The sequence below is a fragment of the Triturus cristatus genome, chromosome 9 (assembly GCF_964204655.1).
Source record: "Triturus cristatus chromosome 9, aTriCri1.1, whole genome shotgun sequence".
NCBI classification, from domain to species: domain Eukaryota; kingdom Metazoa; phylum Chordata; class Amphibia; order Caudata; family Salamandridae; genus Triturus; species Triturus cristatus.
In genome coordinates, this window is record NC_140592.1 from 73082360 (window position 1) to 73096121 (window position 13762).

Sequence of the window (13762 nt, forward strand, 5' to 3'; positions counted from 1 at the left end):
AAGTTTCTGCCTCAGGTGGCTTTGCCATCGGAAACTTGAGGGGTCTCCCCCACCAGATGAGGAAGGGGTGACAAATTTGGCGGTGGAAAAACATGCCGATTTAACGTGGTTATCCTGCTTTGTCAAACTCTAAATGTTGCCCTAAGTGTAGATAAATTGGATTTTAGTTGAGGTTGGATAACTTTAAAGAGAAAAGTTGACCGAAAAATTGGTCCTAACATACCTATGCCAAAGAACACACATTTACCTGAGAATAAAGGTGGTCCACTCAGCTAAAAAACAATATTTCTAATATAGGTAAAGGGTGTTCCAAGGACTGACATGGCCAGTCCAATTATGACATACCCTGCCGCTCTCCATCAAGGGGAGGATAGCGGTTGCAAAAATGATCTTCCTCTTGTGAGTACTGTACATTCTCCAAAATTCAATGTGCCTTTTGAGTAGATCAACCTTCAAGAATTATATGGGCCCATGAAGTCCTTGGTCTGGGTAGAAAAAAGAAGGAGGCTTAGACTGAACACACGGAAGTTAGATTGGAAGGATGGAGTTCTGGGCCACCCAGATTTGGCACTCTACTTCAAAGCATCACAGCTACAGCGTGTAATGACATGCATGCCCCGCATTTTAATAAGGGAAAGTGGGAGATATAGAAAGAAATTGGTCGGGAAACGTAATTTCCCCATTGACTTATTCTGAAGTAGAGGCAATTGTAGGTGAAAAACTAAAGCCATTGTTTACTTAAAAATCAGGAATCTCCTGCCTGAATAGGTCTGTTGAATGTATGTAACAAGGAGATTGATGGAAAATGACAACTGAGATTAATGACTGCCCAATGGCTCTTCAACAGGGGACGAGGGAGGTTTGGGGAGGGGGTAGTTGCAAGACTTGGTTATGAGGTGAAGAGCTATGCCAACTCATCATCCACATATGGTTTGACACACAGTGGTGCCTCGGAAAATTACGGTAAAGAGAATTCTTCGAAGACTCACATTTTCAGGGCCCTTGGAGATTTGCTTTCTGCGACTCTTTACACATATAACTCAGAAAATTCCCATGTGGGCGAGTACCCTGAATATCAAACCCACAATATCGGTGGGACAGAAGATAGAGTGCAAAATATCAAAACAAATATTGCAAGGTAAGTAAGTAGATGTCCAATACCTAACTCCACATATATGTACCTATGTGGTACATATATCTTCAAGGGAAGTAGATGCGGAGTTAGGAATAGTAAATATTACTTCCTTATATGCACTTACCTTTCAATATTTTGTCCCTCTCCAATATTCTTCTACTACGATATTGTTGATGCCGATGATATTCAGTAGTAAAAACTCTCAGTCGGAAGTGGAGAGAGAATGATTACAACATTTTGGCATATGTCTACCAAGGGGTACCTTCGTCACATCTGTAGAAGCACAGGAGGCGTTTGGGATTAGACTAGGCCAGTTTCTGCAAACTGGGCAACACTGAAAGAGAAGCATAGACTGGATTTCCCACATCCTCTTTCACGTCTATGCTGAAATTAACATTTGTGTCACCGCACTTACTTAGCCCAACAAAAATTCAAAAATATATACCCTGGAAGATCCTTTACCTACCTGAGATGCAGAGAACCTCATAAGAACCATCGTACACATGACCTGGTACTGCAGAGTGATAGCAGAATACCAGGAAAGGGTGGTAGGGAGATTGTGCCCAAAAACGCATACCATGTCAGTGGTCTTGATTAAGCACTGCCTGTTCAGAAACATCCCCAAACCTAAAACTGGTAAGATGAGGCACAGGTTCACAGTCTGGGGGATGGTGCAGGTGAATCGAAGAATACCCACTGGTTGGATTTCTGCGGGAAACCAATACATCATGGGAAAGAGATTTAATGGGATTGACAAATCAAACACATATGGCCATTTTTAGCACGGATCAAAGGAGATAGCTGATTGGGCTTAGATGTTAGTAAACTGTTTGAATCTGTACATTTCTCGCGTATTCCGGGTAGTTTAACTGGTGCTGTTTTTAGAATGACATAATATATTGTTCTCAACCAAAAAGTTATACGACAAACATTGTCCATCTTGCATACTGAACCATACCTTCTAGACATGTACATGTGATAATGTTGTTCCATATTCTTGATGTAAGACTGTTGTGTTGAATGGAAATGTTTTGATCGTCAAGTAGAGACCGAGCAGCTGAGGGGAAAGGCAGGTCAGGCTACAGAGCATAATTAAAGCAGCTGGTTAAAGAATGAAAATGAAACATTGCTTTTCTTTCTTCTGCTCTGTTTGTCTAGATGTACAGTGCCAAGCAGAAAGTAGATATTTGTGGCAGCATGTTTATCTAACAGCCTTTCTGATGCGTTTAATTTTGCACAGGAGATTCTATTTTTATTCTTCATGTTTTCAAATGTGGGCTCTTTTATATATGAAAGAGCTATGCACCAAAGATTTAAGTGGTATGGGGAAAGGTGTGATGGTGTGGCTGTGTACTATAAGGAAGAAAGTACCCACTGCCATTCATGAAAAGGAGGTTGCAAGTCAACTCAGAATTCCGTAACCTTATAAAGGAACTTGGCCTTCAGCCTCGTTCCTCTCTATGGTCATAGATATCCTCGGTGACTTGCAATATCCTTTTAATGTACAGCAGGTGGTACTTAATCCCATACAGAGCTAAGCCAGGAGATAGCAGATTCCTCTGGGGTACGGTTCCTGTTAGATGAACCCAGAAGAGCACTCCTACAGCCTCTTAGTGTGGATGGCATTGAATAAGTCCCAAGAGAAGGGAGTGTAATTGATTATTCTATGGAAGAACCAATTTAAATTACTTAGACAAGGGAGGGGCAAGGCTCTGTTAAAGCCCATAGGACTTTTCAGGTCAGAATAGGGAAGATGCCACATGAATACTCTTTTAACTTCTCTGACCCTTACCAGGACGCCCAAACGGGATGCTCTGGGGGAAAAGGGGAAACAGGTTGAGCGGGTGAGGCGGGAGGGCAGTCCCCGGTGTAACAAAGGATGTTAACTGACCCATCTAGAGCTTTCTACAAAGTAAACTGCTCTCTCAGGCGCTTGTCCCATTATGAAAATGTACCTTCCCAATCATAGCTCCATGTGGATGGAACAAGTACCTGCTGAACCACAGAATCCAGCAGGTGAGTTCAAAAGTCTGATACTAAAGATGAAAGTCTTCCTTTTGTTTCCCACCAGGGTATGTCTTTGGAAGACGTAAGGACGGTTCTATTACCCGTATTTTCTCCACAGGAGAGTCCCTTCATTGCCATTGACTGCACAGCCCTACCTGGTTACAGGACCCTAGCCCTCTTCAATACCAGGCCAGTGTGGACATCATCCAGATCCAGGCACCTTATCTGAGGTTGGGCTGATCCAATTCGCTTTGGCACATACTAGTCCACGGCGTTTAATGGGAAGCTTGAGGGTTTCAACAATGCTAGACACACTGATAGGAGAGGGGCATATTCATCTCATCACAGTTTGAAAGTGTAGCAGGAATGACCACTGCTTTCTGGTGCCCAAGCTACAGGCACATGTTGAATCAGTGTCGGGATGCACCAAGACTGGAATGCACATTGTGTGGTGCCCAATGAGGGGCAGGCAAAGGAGCATTCTTAGTGTACAGGCTATCTTAGGGGGCACTGTGTGCCACATACTCAGATACGGTCAATAGTAAGTAATCTTCTATCTACTATGAGAGTGGTTTTTTTTGTGTTACCTGTTAATTTTGCGACGTTCATGAAATTCTAAAGGAACTTCAGATTTATACCTAGGGGTTTACAAAAGTCACAGACCTGAATGAACACTAAGAACATTATTCAGTAGCGCCTATGGAAATGTTCAAATGTTGCAGGGAAGTCAATTTGCTGTCGCTGATGTTTTATTTCATTTTTTTGTCTTTCAAGAGGGAAAAAATATACTCCTGTGCAGAAACCACTAACTCTTTTTCAGTAGAACATTAACTTACTCTGACCTCAGACATGAAAAAGTCTCTTAGTTGTTTTTTAGGGAGACAAACTACATGATGAAATGGAGACTAAAGAAGAGCAATTTTAGCAGGTGGATGCATCCTGGAAGACCTACAAACCCGCCCCCTGGAGCAGAATCGTTCACATATCAGTTCTGTCTCTCCTGGTGGAATTATCGATAAAGCAAATACCATTATGCCCTCTCAGTCTTCCTCGTCCTAGTACTAACTTACATGGGGTTAGTCATCACCCTAAGACAGATAATCCTATATACAATAATTAGTAAGAAGGGTGTTTCCCTAATTACACATAGTGATTAGTTTTTCTTTCCTCTCTATAGAGGCCAGACCCTTGTACCTCTAACCGGACCACAAGGCCAAGGTCCCAGCTGTTCTTGTTGTTTCCACCTGGAGATGTTGACCCTGCTTTTAAATAGTCATTTCTTGTTTCTTTTTCTCATGTTGCTCTTGTTACAGGAGTACAGATTCTCAGGTTCCTCTAATTCTTACCCTTTGTGATCCTGATGGGAGTACAGTCTCCCTGGCAGTTGTACTATGAGTTTAAGTTTCAACATCGTCTGCTCTCTGTTTAGGGTTGTGATGTGTCATTCAGGCTCTGTTCCTCTTTCTGGGCCCACAGCCTCCCTTTGATTCTGAGTATTGATTTTGACTGAGGTTTAATTCTCTGGCTTTCTGTTTGGTGGAGGAACCAGTCACGTCCCCCTGTTACCTGGGCCCTGTGTCTGCTTTCAGGTCTGATTGGTCATATAGTCAGAGGTCTGTAGTTTTTGGTGTCATCATATATCCTCCTGGCTGACTGCCTTGAACCTGGGAGGGACACTGCTTCTACTTCTTCTGGTGGAGTGATGTCTCTTGTGGCTGGCTCTCTTCTTCTGGGACATTGCTTTGTGTAGTTCTTCCTGGCATCTCTTTTTAATTGAGGCCCAGTAGTCTTGTATCTGTCTGTGTCTGGCGGGATTAACACTGATTTCTCTGTCCCTGGCATCCTGAGTCTACCTAGCAGCCTGTGTTGCCAGCTTCCTTAATCTTATGCTATGGCTTGTCTTCTGTGGTGGCCTGCGTATATTCTGCGCTGATCCTTCTCATTGTCTGTATTCTCCGGTTGCTCCTTCTTGCTCAGTTGTTGTGAGGTTGAGCTTGTTGGGTATACCTTCTTCAAACCTGGTATTTCCTGCCTGTGGCTTCACCTTTTTAAAAACAATGTATCTCATTCTTGGTTTCCTAGTGCCCTGACATCCTGGGCTTCCTATTGTCTTGACACCCCGAGCTTCTTGCTTCTTGATCCTGGTGGTTTGCTTCACTTGGTTGCTGTGTAGATTGTGCGTCAGCCTTCTGTAACTTTGCCTCCAGCTTGATTGGTCATGTTCTGGGTTGAGTTCCAGACTTAGGTCTGACTCTCAGCTGCACCTGGGAATCGTCCCAGTAGTTCAGCACTGTTGTGTTGTGTCCCTTTCTGTTCTACAGGTGTTTTGTCGCCCCCCGGGTTTCAAATTGGTTACTCTGTGGTTAACTTCTGTGTGCCTTCTTGTACCCAGTTTGTGTGACTCATCTACATTTCAGGGTTCCAGTTGTCTCTGTTGCCTGTGATGCCTTTAGCCTATTTTCTTTCAACCTGTCTTGGCAGGGTCAAACCCATGATTGGTCTTCTGTTGCAATTACCCTTGTTGCCCACCTGTGTGCTGGTTTCCCACACTGCCATTGGGATTATTTGCTTGTTAATTTATCCTGCTCAGCTGCCTTTACTCCCTGGTATGGCATTCTGGGTCTTGTCATTTTTTAATACCTAGAGTCATGTTTCTGACTTCAGATATCCTCACAAAAGCAAGAACTGGGACACGGAAAACAAAACAGGGTGCAATGTCCTTGTACCTTACCAGTAATCTTCATTGCTCTTAATCCCAGTTTCTTTTGTGCCAGTTCTCCTTCCCACAATTCCTCCCTTCCTTCCAGAGGCCTTCTCTGTGGCACTTTACCATTACCCTCGGGGGGAGTTGTGATTGGTATTTGACAGGTGGGGCCTGTGGCTAGATTATAGGTACAAGGGGTAGGAATAGCCTTCTTTTTCTCTGCTGTCAGAGAGAGAGAGGGATGGAAGACCACTGTGTGAAAACTAGCTGTGTGCAGAATTTGCAGGATTTGCTTTCATGTAACTGAAAAGAATTATGTGAAATTATGAATATTTGCACAAAATACAAATCCTTCATTTTATGTTAGATTTTAGAGCAAAACGAATCTTTGCATCAATTTTTGGCATGGGGATAAATTTAAATAAAAGCACCGCAGTTTGACTTGGCCATCTCTGCAGGGTCACCTCAAACATTTTGCATTCCCCCTCCTGTTTTCAGAACCGTTTTTTGTTGGCTTTAGAACTCTGCAAACTTTACCACGGCTAGTCAGTGCTAAAGTGCTTGTGCTGTCTCCTTTAAACATTTTAAAATTGGCTTACACACAATTGACACACTCAATGTACTTGTAAGACCCTAGTAAAGTGGTTCTATATGTGCCCAGTGCCTGTCAATTAAATGCTACTAGTGGGCCTGCAGCATTTATTGGGCCACCTACTAAAGTAGCCTTTTAAAACATGTCTCAGGGCTGCCATGGCAGTCTGGGCGCAGTTTTAAACTGCAGTTTTGGCCCAGATTTTAAGTAACAATTCTGAAAATGCCACTTTTAGAAAATTATGCAAAAAAGGTGCGTAACATAACACACTCCTCCTCCACACTGCTGAATGAAGGAATTGTCCCTTTCAGTGAATCATTCTCCGTAACTTTAACACATTTCATCTAGTAAACCAATACTTAAATCCATATTTCTCCAAAATTAATCCATATGTTTGTTAAAACCACTTTTTCACTTTTAGAAAATTGACATTTTCTTGTCCTAACCATTTGGTGCCTTCAGCCTGAATCCTGGCTCACATGACAAAGTGTTGTTGGCAGTTGAACGTTGTGTAATCCTCCCAGACATCACAAACAGGGACTGGGTGTTGGCAGCATGGTTTATTCTGACCAGATGGGAGGGGCGGAGCTGTCACCTACTAGACTTGCACTTCAAAGGAACTGCCTCAAAACACACAGAACAAACTTCACACAAGCCGTTTGTGGCCACAAGTATCCTGAGACCAGGGCAGGGAGGCAGGAAATTCCAGACACATCTGTGAGGCAAAAACTCAAGAATTTTCCTCCACTTTAAAGCAGGCACCAGGTATAAAACTGGGACCCTTAGATGCATTATTCAGTACACTCTTGGACCCGTGGGGACTACAAAAGAAGGACTACCCTGCTGCCACAGGACTGCCCCACTGTCTGAGAAGGATGACTGGACCTGCTCCCTTCATCCAAGGCTACCTGAAGTGGTTACATGGGTCTTCAGACTGACCTCCTGTTCAGAGCTACAGGAACAGACAAAGCTCCAGAGGACTCCCTCTAACTGCCAAGCTGACCTGCTGTGCTGGACCTGAAACTGGACTACCTTGAGCCCTGCTGGCCTCTGCTGGAGTGAGTTCCTGGTCCCCAAGAGGTTCCTCCCCAGTCCCTGGGTCGTTGGCTGGTATCAGTTGAGCTCCTCCTGCAAGAAAAGGAAAAATCCTGAAGTTCTGGGCTCTTTATGACTGCGAATGATCCCATTCGTGCCAAGGTCATGCCGCCCACGACAACCACCAACGTGAAGCTCCGGTGAACTTGGCACTTCTAAATACAGCAACCAGCACCAATCACCGGCAAAGCGAGATCTGCACTTCGAGCTACAACATCAACAGCCCGTGGTGACTGCAAATGGGAAGCTCCAGCAATGATCATCTGTGATGCCCGACAGGATCTTGGCCTGGTCTTCGTGCTACAACGATGACCATCTGCGACGCTCTCCTGGTCTTCTCCACTGTGAACTAAACTCTTTGTGCAGGACTTTGGAAGATAACTTTTCAAAAGGACTAACCTGTTCCCTGTATCTGGCTCGTGCTCTATCACTGTCAGCCTGAACTTGTGACTTTTATCCTGTCTAGCAAGACCAGATGACATGAGTGGCGCTTTGTAATTTAAGCACTAAAGTTACTTTAAATCTTTAAAATTGCATATCTCCGGTTCAACTGATAGGATTTTTGTCATTTTTATGTCAAATAATTAAAAAAATTGTATTCTCATTTTCTGAAATGGTGTGGGATTTTTCTTGTGTTGTATCTTCACTTTATTACTATTTGTGTGCTGCATTAACTACTTTACACATTACCTCTAAGTTAAGCCTGACTGCTTTTGTGCCAAGCTATGAGAGAGTTTAGTCAGAGGTTAATTTAGTGACTTTTGTGGTTGGCCCTGAGAAGGATTGTGGCTGTTGCTTGAGAAGGGCTCACACCCTCCTCAACCAGCAACCCAATTTCTCAAAACCGCAAACAGCAGCCGCTCTTGTTCTGTTGTTCCCATGCATTTGAGATTTTTTTTTTTTACCCAAATGGTGCCATTTGTAGTAAATGTTTACAGCAAATGGCACATAATGACGCAAAATCGTGTAATGTCATAACTGCAGGAGTTTCTTGTAACTAGTGTGATGAATATTATTGGTAAGTAATCAGACCATTTGCAAGAACAAAAACAAACCATGTCTAAATCAGGAAGGGGATTTTGCCTATGCAAGTGTTGCTTCCTGCACACCAATGTGCAATGTAGATGCTCAAATAGGTTTATGATTCAAAAATGGTGATGTGAAACACTTCGGCTGAAATCTCTATGTCAATGCTCAAACATTTATTATCCCACAACCCAAGGCCATACCCCGCTGTAAATAGCTTCTCGAGGCCCAGCTGATAAAGGAGAAAGGCTCTGTCTTTGAACAAACAATTTTTCAGAGGAACATGGTGAGGTGTAACAGGGAAAACAAACAGATGTGCAATGCAGAGCCCGCACCCCTGTTACTAATTAGTGAGAGTTGAGCATTAGCAAAGGTCACTGGAGAAAGGGTTCAACAACAGCAGATGCATCAACGTCACACTGGTGATGGGAAAGTGAAACATTAGAAGATGTGAGTTAAGTCTCAATAGTGATACTGCAACTCACCACATCCCGATTAATTCATCTGCTGAGAGCGGCATTTGCAGTTCCGTACCACATCGCTTACCACATTTTTTATGAATTTCATGGAAAGATGGAATTATGCGGTCATCCATTTTTTGCAAAAATGTTCACGTTTTTATGACATTCTGCTGCCACTGGTGAACTGGAAGCGCCTATACTGAGAGGGTTTCCAGCTCGTCTTTAGAGACTCTCCCACGACATAAGCGATAGCCTCAGCACGCTTTGTTCTTTTCTATTTTTGTTTTAGTTTTTATGGAGGGAATAGGTTTGTTAGGAAAGGGGGTGGAAGTGATTCCCAAGCAGTTCTCTGCATTAAGCTCCACCCCCTCTAAGGACCCGCCCTGCCACACAAACTGATGTTTTTGGAAGGTCTACGGCTGCCACCATAAATCCTCTCTAGTAAAAATATGAACTTTAAACAACAGTAGCAGAAAAAGATAGTTTGAGAGGCAAATGAAATACCACCTTGGATGGCAGCCACAGTACGCTAGTTGACTGTTCAACTCTGCTTTTAGAGTTAGAAGGATGACAGACTGTAGCCCACACGAGGTGGCAAGCTTAGTAAAAGGACGACAAATCTCACCAAAACTAGGAGGCGTGCTTCTTCATAGGATCCACTCTTGACCTTTGAAGGTTGCTGGTCTCCAAGGTGGGCTCCAAAATAAATAATCTATCATGTTGTTGGCCCTAGCTCTCCAAGACCAGTAGTCAGTGGCGTGTGTAGTCTGTGTGTGTGACTACCTGCGCTCACCGTCTACTGGACATACTTGCCCTACCTGGGCAGTGTCATAGACAAGCATAGCAGCACAGACACCAAAGTCAAGGCAAGAATCAACAAAGCAAGGGCAGCTTTCATTCAGCTGATGAAGATCTGGAGCTCCAAGGACCTAACGCTTCAAACCAAGATCAGGCTTTTAAAACCAGTGTAAAACCGATCCTTCTGTGTGAAGCAGAAACCTGGAGGGCAATAGTGACCACCACCAACAAAGTCCAGACCTTCATCAACACCTGTCTGAGGAAAAGCCTCTAAATATGCTGGCCAAACACCATCAGCAACAACGACCTATGGCAGCTGACTTTCCAACTCCCTGCTCATGAAGAAACCATGAAAAAACATAGGTCAAACCCTCCGCAATCAAACACCACCAGGCAAGCCCTGACCTGGAGCCCTCAAGGGAATAGGAAAAGAGAAAGACCAAGAAACACCTGGCGTAGAGACCTCGTGGTTGACTTCAAGGCGATAGGTTACATATACTACTACCTCTGGGTTTGTTGATTTGCTAGCGTGCATCCCCATCGACTGTGGTGCTAGGCAGCGGCAATACCACAAACGCCTCTTTTAACTGCAAACAACATTTCTCCATGAAAATACCGAAATGTTTAGTGCTCTATTTTTGAAACCTTTCAACGCTGAATACATAAAGGTTAACAACTGTCAACAAAGAGCGCTGCTGTGAGACAATGTGTACTGTGCCTTTAAGATCGTAAGATTGGCTGGCAGCAGTCAAATGATAAAGTAAAGAGATGGAAGTGACTCTGATGACGTGAAAAATTGAAGAGACATTGCGAAAGTCTGCCAGCTTTTAGAGACAGCCATGTGATAAGGGCTGTACAAACTCGGAAGCTTTGGAAATTTCTATAATAATATGCAGCACTCGTGTTACGAGTAAAATTGAAAATAACATGATTCTTCCCACCACGAATATATCAACTGCTTAAACTGATAATTGCACTAAAAAACTCATTTATTATTTTAGTCCAGCGAGGTGATTGCAAAACAGAAACAAGATGGAATTTAAAAAGAACACTGCATTGAAAGTAACTTGTTTATGTCTATGTAAAGGGCATCACCTGTTGGAGGGTTTAAATGTGGAATTAAATGGTGCACTTTTGCAGGTTGAGAAAGGCTGAAAGTTCAGCCGAAACGCGTTCCTGTTTTTATCTGCATGTGCGCCCTGTAATAAATTGGAATATATATATATATACATCATGTGATCAAGGCCCTCGGGGGCTGAAACGTGTAATGGCTGTGAGGTTTTTGTCGGAATAAAGAAAACAATATAGCACCTGTGTGGCGGTCCGTGCTCCATTTTCTTCGACGCAGACTGAAGCGCCTCTGGCGGGTGGAGTGTTCCATATATATATATATTCACTGAAAAAACCATAGGTTTCACACATGTTATAGTTAGCTGTACATTTTACTGATAAAAAACCAATGAAATTCCCCCGTTATAGTTACTGTAGGCAACTATAACTCACGCGACCGTAATCCTCTGCTGATGCTAATAATGTATTTAGACACTTATTTGCCCATGTCTTCTTCCATTAAATTTTAGCTATACATATATTACAAATATTTTTTTTTCATAAAGACACATATGTCATCAGCAGAGGATTACGGTCGCGTGAGTTATAGTTGCCTACAGTAACTATAACGGGGGAATTTCATTGGTTTTTTATCAGTAAAATGTACAGCTAACTATAACATGTGTGAAACCTATGGTTTTTTCAGTGAATTTGCAAGGTTTTTTAAATGCTAATTCCTAACTATAACGTGTGTGAAACCTATGCTTTTTCAGTGAATTTGTACGGTTTTTTAAATGCTAACTTACTTTACGCCATTCGTGGCGTGCGCGCCCAGTTAACGCAGTTCGTTACGTGCGCGCACGGTGCGCTTCGCGCACCGTGCGCGCACAGTGAGCACGCGGTGCGCTTCGCGCACCGCGTGCCCACTTTACGCAGTTAGTGCCATGCACGCACGGTGGTCACGCGGTGCACTGCGCGCACCGTGTGCCCACATTATGCGAGATGGGCCATGTACGCACGATGCGCTTCGCGCACCGTGCGCACATGGGGGACATATTATGCGCATCGTTGTGAAATGTTTTGTTTATTGTTTTCATTTTTTTGATAAGCCATGCACAAATGGTGACCTTCGGGCACCATTTGCACATGGGGTGGGGAGAGTGTGGATACTTTTTTTTTAAAAAAATATTTTTTACCGTACGCGTACGGTAAGCGTAATCGGCGATTTTCCGAAAAAAACAAAACATTTTTTTTTTGGCCTTGTGGGTTGTTTAGGGGCCCGTATATCATTGCGGGGTGATTATTATCTCAATATACTGCCCCTTTACACATTTTTGGGCTTCATTTATGCTGCCCCACTCAGAGTGCGAGAGAGAAAATGGCGGCCGCCGCTTCCTGGTTTCGGCCGATTCGAATGTTTACTAAGATCTAAGAGCCAATCAGAATCGCGCTCGCGCACGTCACCGTACGCGTACGTTAAGCGCACCGTAAGCGCACCGTAAGCTGGCTCAGATATATATATTGATTTAAAGGATATTTTCTCAGAATCTACTGAACAGATTTACACCAAACCTACAAAAGGCACTTCCTTGACCTGAGGACTACCTCTCTGCCAAATTTCAAGTAATTCTGTTCAGCCGTTCGGGCTGTAGCTGTGTCTAAAGGTCCTATGGAAAAATGCATGGGAAAAACGCGTTTTGGGACCCCCCTTTTATCTCAGCCCCCGCTTGACGAATCCCCCCGAGACTTTCAGGGTAGCAGCGGAGCGTAGCGCCCCACCTATTTTGAAAAATTCGCGAGGATTCGTCGACCGGCGCAAAAGTTATTCAAAATAGAATGTTGCAGATTTCCTATGGAAACGTGGTCCTAACTATAACTACCTACTGGCGACCGCCAGTAGGTAATATATATATATATATATATATATATATTTATCACAAAAGGGTGTCCCCCAACGAGGATGCACTTGAAAGAAGAGGCGAACCCTGCACCTTGTAGCAGCGTTTCTTATTTATTCAAACCGGACATCACAGCGCTTGTAAAATCAATCCGCCCTAAGCGTTTCAGAGCTCCTGCTCCTTTCTCACGGGCTCTCTGCGATGACAGCAGGCTGGAAATAGTTGGAAAACGAGTCCTTGCATTTTTTCAATTTAAACGTCCTCAAAGGGAACACGCCCTCTAGTGGGCTAATTAGTAGCAATGGTATTCTGGAACTCGTAGTTTTTCCAATATAGTATACATCCTTCAGTGGACTCTGCCGACTTGACATCAATATAGCATATTTTAATCTCTCCAGTGAGGTCAAGATCTGGACTCCGGGTTACTTTCATTCCTCCTATAACCTGCAATGCGCTAAACCAGACAGTCAACTAAATTACTTGATTAAAATATAAAAAGTAACATAAATGCTGAAATGCAGTTTATTTGTTATAGTGTACACTAAATTAAACAAAACAATTTATTAATATATACTAATATTAGTTTTTAAAAAGTTCATTTTTTACAAATAAAATAAATTAAATAAATACAACATATATGTAAAATATTTATTAAGTAAATAAACATAGTTAAAACCATTTCTCTGCAAATAGCATAAACATTGGTACAACAAATATAATAACAATAACAAAACTATACTAAATATTAAATCCATTTTAATCAACAGTAGGGAATGCTTTAGACTTTGGAGGGGTTACATTTACTTTTCCCAGTCCAGCCCAAGCAACAGTAGGGAAAGTGTTGGATTTCCGAGGGGTTACATTGACTATTCCCGCTGTAGTCTAAGCAACAGTAGAGAAGGTGTTGGACTTCGGATGGGTTATATTTACTATTCCCACTCCAGTCTAAGCAACAGTAGGGAAAGCGCTGGATTTCAGAGAGGTTAGATTTACTAT

General features: G+C 43.0%; 1 protein-coding gene across 4 annotated transcripts in view; it reads right to left on the reverse strand.

The window, feature by feature from the left end:
* UROC1 (urocanate hydratase 1) overlaps window positions 1-13762 on the reverse strand; it is a 424295-nt gene that overhangs the window by 275102 nt on the left and 135431 nt on the right. The window lies entirely within an intron of this gene.